Raw genomic sequence first — 7,205 nt, forward strand, 5'->3', positions numbered from 1 at the left:
CAATCTATGGTTGCTCAGCTCCATAAGCTAGGGTAAAACATCCTAACAATGGGAAATTTTAAATTGTAGACATTTCAATAACTTTTATAGTCTTAATTTATAATCTCCCTGTTGGGCTATAGTTTTTGAGCAAGCTTTTGTGTGCATACTTGAGATTTACCTATTTGCAGAAAAAATAAACCTCAAATCATTTTTTCATTGAGCTAAGCTGTCAAAGAGGGACTTGACTCTGTGTATGAGTCTGTTTGTAGCTGTCTCTTATCTTTCATTCATCTCGGTGTTTTTCCTCTTTCTGTTGCCCTTGATTGGTGCAGCTTAATGTAAGTCTTAAATTCTACATCAGGATCTTAAAAGTTCATAGTACTAAAAAATTGTTTTGCCTAATTCAAGTCCATACAAGTCAATCTATACAGAATTATTAGAATTTTGTCAATCTTGTCAATTTTTGGACCCAAAGAAAATTTGGTTAGGATTGCATCAAATTTGTGGGTCAGTTTGGGAAAACTGACATCTGACTATTGAGTCTTCCCATTTATGAACATGGTATTCCTGGCTACATGAGCTTTCTCTCAGTAATATTTTACAGGTGTTCACATTAACATCTCGCAGTGCCCCCCAAACCAAACTATAAGCCAAAGCATTTGAAAGATATTTCTCTGTGGAAGCCAGAATGTATTGTGCACATCATTTAAAACACTGTGCACATCATTTGAAAGACAGTCTGGTGTGGCTTTGGTCTTAGATTTTATTGGGAATATGTCCCTCTTTGTTCCAAGAAAGAATGGGGTGAATCACTTAGAAGTGATTAGATGGAATATCCTCAAACTTGCCTGACCAGATGCTGACTTAGAACTCCTCTGCCCTTGTCAGTTTTGCTATATTGGCACTGACACACTTCGCTTCTTCTGACCAGGGCCAGTCTCTTTACCTGTGTTTTCAATCACATTCCTTTCACGATCTGAACGCACAGGATGTCAGCTATCCCTTCTAGATGATCAAGCCCTCCCTCCCAATTAGTTCTATCCCTGTACCATTCAAATGCATTCCAGTCTCTTCCATGTCAAAGAGCATAATTTTTTTAAAGATTTATTTATCTATTATATATAAGTACACTGTAGCTGTCTTCAGACACACCAGAAGAGAGCATTAGATCTCATTACAGATGGTTGTGAGCCACCATGTGGTTGCTGGGATTTGAACTCAGGACCTCCAAAAGAGGTGTCATTGCTCTTAACCACTGAGCCATCTCTCCAGCCCAAGAGCATAATTTTTTTTTTAAAGACCTCTACCTGGTCACTTTCTGGCTAGCTTGAACAGTGCCTTCCTTACTCTGACGCACCCTCCAAGTCTGGCTTCTACCACAGCACTTCCCCATCACAGCTGTCAGAAGGTCACCAATAGCCATTTGTAAAACAAGTCAAGCTGCTACTGTCTCTATGACGATGCTGATTGAGTTTAATGGTTTGCAACAAAATAATATTTATCTCTGGTCCACTTGTCTTCAGGTCAACTGAGGTTCAGCTGACTCGGCTGAGTTTGGGACTCAGCCAGGCATTTGTTTGGTTCACAACTCCCCAGTGTGCCTCTTGTTTGGAAAGAATCAAATGGCATTCAGCTTGTATTCTTGTCACTGTGACAGCAGATTCCCAGATGAAGTATACAGAAACATGCTCTGTCTCTTGTGGTCTAACTTCTCACTTTCACTAATTTTTTTTCAGGGTGACAAAAATTAACTGTGCCTAGATAAAAGTTATAATATGATCTTTGATATATGTACACATTATGGACTGATTAAATCAATGTACTTAACACATCTAACTCCTCTTATATTCAGCATTCTTTGTCATGAGAACCTTTAAAGTCGACTCCCAGCAAATCTGGTATATACAAAGTGTTACTTCCCATGGTTACCATGCGTAAACCTTTGACCCAACTGGGTTGCTTATATAACTGCAATGTCACATGGAAGAGAGCATGGGTGCAGAGAAGGGGAAGGAATTGGAAATGATAACCAATCTGCTACAGTTGTCAAGTGGAGTCAGTACTTCATGATTTTCTTAGGGAACCCAGTAGTTTCCGGAAAGCAATAAATCAGCTAAAGTCTCTTCCTTGGCACTCAGGACTCCACACTTCCAGGCTCCTCCTTCTCAGACGCCCTTTCCTGCTCACCCTTCTCTTTCCAGCCTCTTGGTACTTTAATCTTTTTTTTTTTTAAAGAAAGATTTTATTTATTTATTTATTTTTTATTTTTTATTAGATATTTTCTTCATTTACATTTCAAATGCAATCCCAAAAGTCCCCTATACCCAGTACCTAACTCTTGCTAGACTTCCTTTTAACTAACACTACAGACTTTTTTCCTAAGAGCAAACAAGACTACAGACTTCACTGGTGCCGTCCCATCTCCCATCTCATGTTCACTGAGCCATGGAATGGGCTACCTCTGCTCTAGACTTTATGAAGCTACCCAAAACTCAGCTCCCGGCGTGCCCAGCTCTACCATGTATCATATCGATGATGTCCACAACTTGTTTAATTGTGTAAAGCAGAAAATTGGGGGTCATTACAAGGTTTTTCTCGCCACTAGCTCCATCTCCTATCTGTCACAAAATTCTGAGGACTATTTCCATAAATATTCCTCTTTCCAGTCCATACTCTCCAGTTTTAACACACCTTCATTCAAGATCAAATTTCATCTAGGATAGTTAGCTTAAAATCTCCCTTCCTCTGTCCTCTGGTACCCATCTGTAATGCTCCTCAGTGTCCGCCTGGGCTGGGATTTTCATGCTGTTGCTCCTGCTTCAGTTTCAAGCTCAAGTTCCCCTCAGAGAGGCCTTCCATGCCATTCACCTGGATCGGCTTCCTTACGATGTGTTGTCAGGCAATACTACCTTTTACCTCAATCACCATCACTACTGTGAGCATCTACCTACCACCTCTCTCCCCATTGGGCTACTCTGTGAAGGCAAGAGCCATGTCTGGTTTTGCTCATCCCTGAATCTTAGCATCAGTTACAATCTAGCACATTATAGATGCTCAACAAATACTTACTGAACAAATATGTGAATGACGAATGCCTAAACAGTCTCATTCATCATTACTTAAAATGCACCAAAGAGAACATTTTCTGATTTTTGTCTTATTTTTCTAATTGGATTGCAAACCTATTATAGATAGCAAGCTTCACACTCACTTGTCTCTCACAGACAGAGACCACAGTATTCAGTAAGCAACCCTTGTGTAGAATTGAAACATCTTGTACAGCCTCTGCCTGATTAAAACATTTAGGGCATAGTTTGTACTATGCTTTTTGGTACATGTGATTTGGGAACGGAGCAACGTAACCACATGTTTCTAATGACCCTTGTAAATCTGCACATCTGGAAGATAACTGTCACTCAAATCTAATGTAATGCTATAATGCTGAGATCTCCCAGTTAAATTCCACTAAAATTATGTCATGGGATTAAGGCACTAGGATATATTACAGGAAAAAGCAAACTCAATGTGGATGCATTCATCATGAAGCTAAGATGTCTAACATTTATTAAACCCTTAAATGATATCATGTAGGGTACCAACAAGGAGCAAGCTGAGCTCAGCCAAGACTTTACAGAAGAATGGGTAAAGGAAGAAGCTGGGACATGGGCAGGGTTAACAGCATAGGCAATGAACTGGGGTTTTCTACTCAGGCCTAAAGGAGCAAGAAAGAAGGATTTTAACTAAGCTGTTTGAGGCTTGATTGCCTAACAGAAATACAACCATTGATGGCTAACCCTAGCATGGATACCTGCATCCATGAGCAGAATTACATGTCAACAGGGCAGTAAGGAATACATTCCTTAGTTCCTCTTTCCTCTCATCTTCTATCCATTCACTCCAAACCATCATTGACCAAATACTGGGAAAACAGAGGTTCACAGAGATTAAGGAATGTCCCCAGAGCCACAGAGACAGTGACTATCTGCCATGTTATCTGAATCTTAGCAGGCATCCTCCAAACACAGGATCTCATTTGTGACTCTGAATCCCGGGTGAATAACTGCCCAAGTACATACAACTGTCTCAAATTTTTATTTTAAGATTTATTTATTGTTATATGTAAGTACACCATAGCTTACTTCAGACACACCAGAAGAGGGTATCAGATCTCACCATGGATGGCTGTGAGCCACCACATGGTTGCTGGGACTTGAACTCAGGACCTTCAGAAGAGCAGTCAGCACTCCCAACTGCACTAAGCCATCTCACCAGCCCCAACTGTCTCCATTTTTTCCCTTCCCATGGTGTTTTTTTTAATTAGGTATTTTCTTCATTTATATTTCCAGTGCTATCCCAAAAGTCCCCCATACCCTCCCCCCACTACTCACCCACTCCCACTTCTTGGCCCTGGCATTCCCCTGTACTGAGGCAGATAAAGTTTGCAAGACCAATGGGCTTCTCTTTCCACTGATGGCCAACTAGGTCATCTTCTGCTACATATGTAGCTAGAGACACGAGATCTGGGGGGTACTGGGTAGTTCATATTGTTGTTCCACCTATAGGGTTACAGACCCCTTCAGCTCCTTGGGTACTTTCTCTAGCTCCTCCATTGGGGGCCCTGTGTTCCATCCAATAGCTGACTGTGAGCATCCATTTCTGTTTTCCAGGTACCGGCATAGCCTCACAAGAGACAGCTATATCAGGGTCCTTTCAGCAAAATCTTGTGGGCGTATGCAATGGTGTCAGCATTTGGAGGCTGATTATAGGATGGATCCCCAGATGTGGCAGTCTCTAGATGGTCCATCCTTTTGTCTCAGCTCCAAACTTTGTCTCTGTAACTCCTTCCATGGGTGATTGTTCCCAATTCTAAGAAGGGGCAAAGTGTCCACACTTTTTTGGTCTTCATTCTTCTTGAGTTTCCTGTATTTTGCAAATTGTATCTTGTATCTTGGGTATTCTAAGTTTCTGGTCTAATATCCACTTACCAGTGAGTACATATCATGTGAGTTATTTTGTGATTGGGTTACCTCACTCAGGATGATGCCTTCCAGGAATCCATTTGCCTAGGAATTTCATAAATTCATTCTTTTTAATAGCCGAATAGTACCTGTCTGCATTTTTTAAATAGTATCTTATGTTATCAATGTGGTAGTGGGCATGCATACCCAAGTGAGAGTCAGAAGACAACTTTCAGGAGTCCTTGCTCTTCTTCCACTGTGGGATCAAGAGATCAAACTTGGGTATCCAGGCCTATGTGATAAGTGCTTTTACTCATGTCTCAATTTGCAATCATATTTTATTTTATTTTCTAGACAGGGTCTCTCTGTGTAGCCCTGGCTGTCCTGGAACTCACTCTGTAGACCAGGCTGGCCTCGAACTCAGAAATCAGTCTGACGCTGCCTCCCAAGTGTTGGGATTAAAAGTGTGCGCCACTACTGCCCAGTTTGTTATCATCTTTGATAATTGTGTCACTCACAGACTATCATTGTCACATTTCCCACTAAGGAAGAGTGAGGATTCCAAATGATCTCTTGGACAGGATGTTTTCTGATCATCTCATAATGTTGTCCCCACGGAGATTCCAGCTCTTCCTGACACATGGTCTGGGCTCCAGACCCTTCCGTTCTTCCCCAACTCCTGAACAAACCTGCTCCCCCCCCCCCACCCCATCCAGATGTCAAATCCTTCTCACCTGTAGAAAGATTTTAGATAAACTTTACAAAGGCTGTGACTATAAAGAGGTTCTTTACCGCCCTCTGGTGGCCAATTGAGGGAATATTTGGAGGTAGCATTAGGCTAAGAACACATTGTTGTTCTTCCATTTAATCAAATCCTTCAGGGTTTCTCTAGGATTACAGACAAGTAAGTCCTTTCTGTGAATGGCCAAATTCGGAAGTTCCAGGTTCTTGCTTACAGACAAGGATTCTCACTAAATAGCGTTTGAGTTTGGTAGCTAACCCTGAATCAGGCAGTGCATCTTCAGTTTCCCTGGTGGTTTAGTTTAGTTCAGTTTCCCTGACAGCTTCTATGCATGGACACGGAGGTGTTTTCGATCCTGTAATTTCTCTTTGAAATGTCTTCCATCCTCCTCACTGCAAACCACCATGTGCAAGCAGTTCCAAGGACCAATCTAATCCCTCCAGTTAAGCCTTGCAGCCAGATGAAGAATGGATAGATGGGAGAAGCTGAATCAAGGTTTGGTCCTGAGGGCTGCAGAGGTGGCCCAGCAGGGAAAGACAACTATTGGCCAAGCCTGACAATCTGAGTTCAGTCCCTGGGGCCCACGTGGTAGAAGGAAACAACCAAGTCCTCAGTCCTTCATGTTATATGCCAGGACACAAGCACAGCCACACACATACACAAAATAAATAAATGTAAAATAAATTTTAAAAGATTTGGTCCTGTTATTTCTATGACTAAATTAGTGAAATCATGTTGTTATCAGACCTAAGGGTCATAACCTGTGCCCCCAAGTCAGGTCCAGCCATCTATTCTCAAAAGGCTCGAGAAATGAGCCAAATGTATAGTGAAAACCAGAAAGGAGAAATTTATCCAATGTGGCCAAATAGAACAAAGAGATCCAGTGATCCCCTCAACTTCATCTGTGGAGTCCTGCAGTGATATCAAAATTTAGAGAGAGCCAAGGACATGTGTATCTAAGCCATTCACCTCAAGATATGATCGCCTCACCACCACCACCTCCTCCCCTCCCCCACTGAGCCACCATTGTCTGGGTGTGCTCCCATCTCATCCTGTGAGGTGCTCTGAGGAGTTCTTAGGACCACGGAAAGTCTCTCTGAGAAAGTCATGAGCTGCCTCTGGCTGGCTCACAGCATGAGACTTCTGTGGAAAGTACCATTTCTTTGGAACATTTCAACACTTTGATAGTTAGATTAGGGGACACAAGTGTCTCTTTAGAATGTCTCTACTTCTGCCAGGCTGGCTACAATGTAAGTCTCATAATTAGTACATTTCAGATGAAAAGAACATCAATCTCACGGGGAATTAAACCATCTTCAGATCAGCTGCTTGCAATGTGCAGTCGTTGCTGGGACATGGACATTACAGGGGCTTGGGATTACTCCTCAGCTCATGTTGTTCCACTGGTCCTCTAGAAATGTCACAGGCTGTACTGAGCTCAGTCTATAGTCCTCTACTGGCATCCAGTGGTACATGATGCAACTGTGTGAGCTTCCAGCTCACCAGCCCAGGGAGAATGGAGC

The sequence above is a fragment of the Mus caroli genome, chromosome 5 (genome assembly GCF_900094665.2).
Source record: "Mus caroli chromosome 5, CAROLI_EIJ_v1.1, whole genome shotgun sequence".
Taxonomy (NCBI): Eukaryota; Metazoa; Chordata; class Mammalia; order Rodentia; family Muridae; genus Mus; species Mus caroli.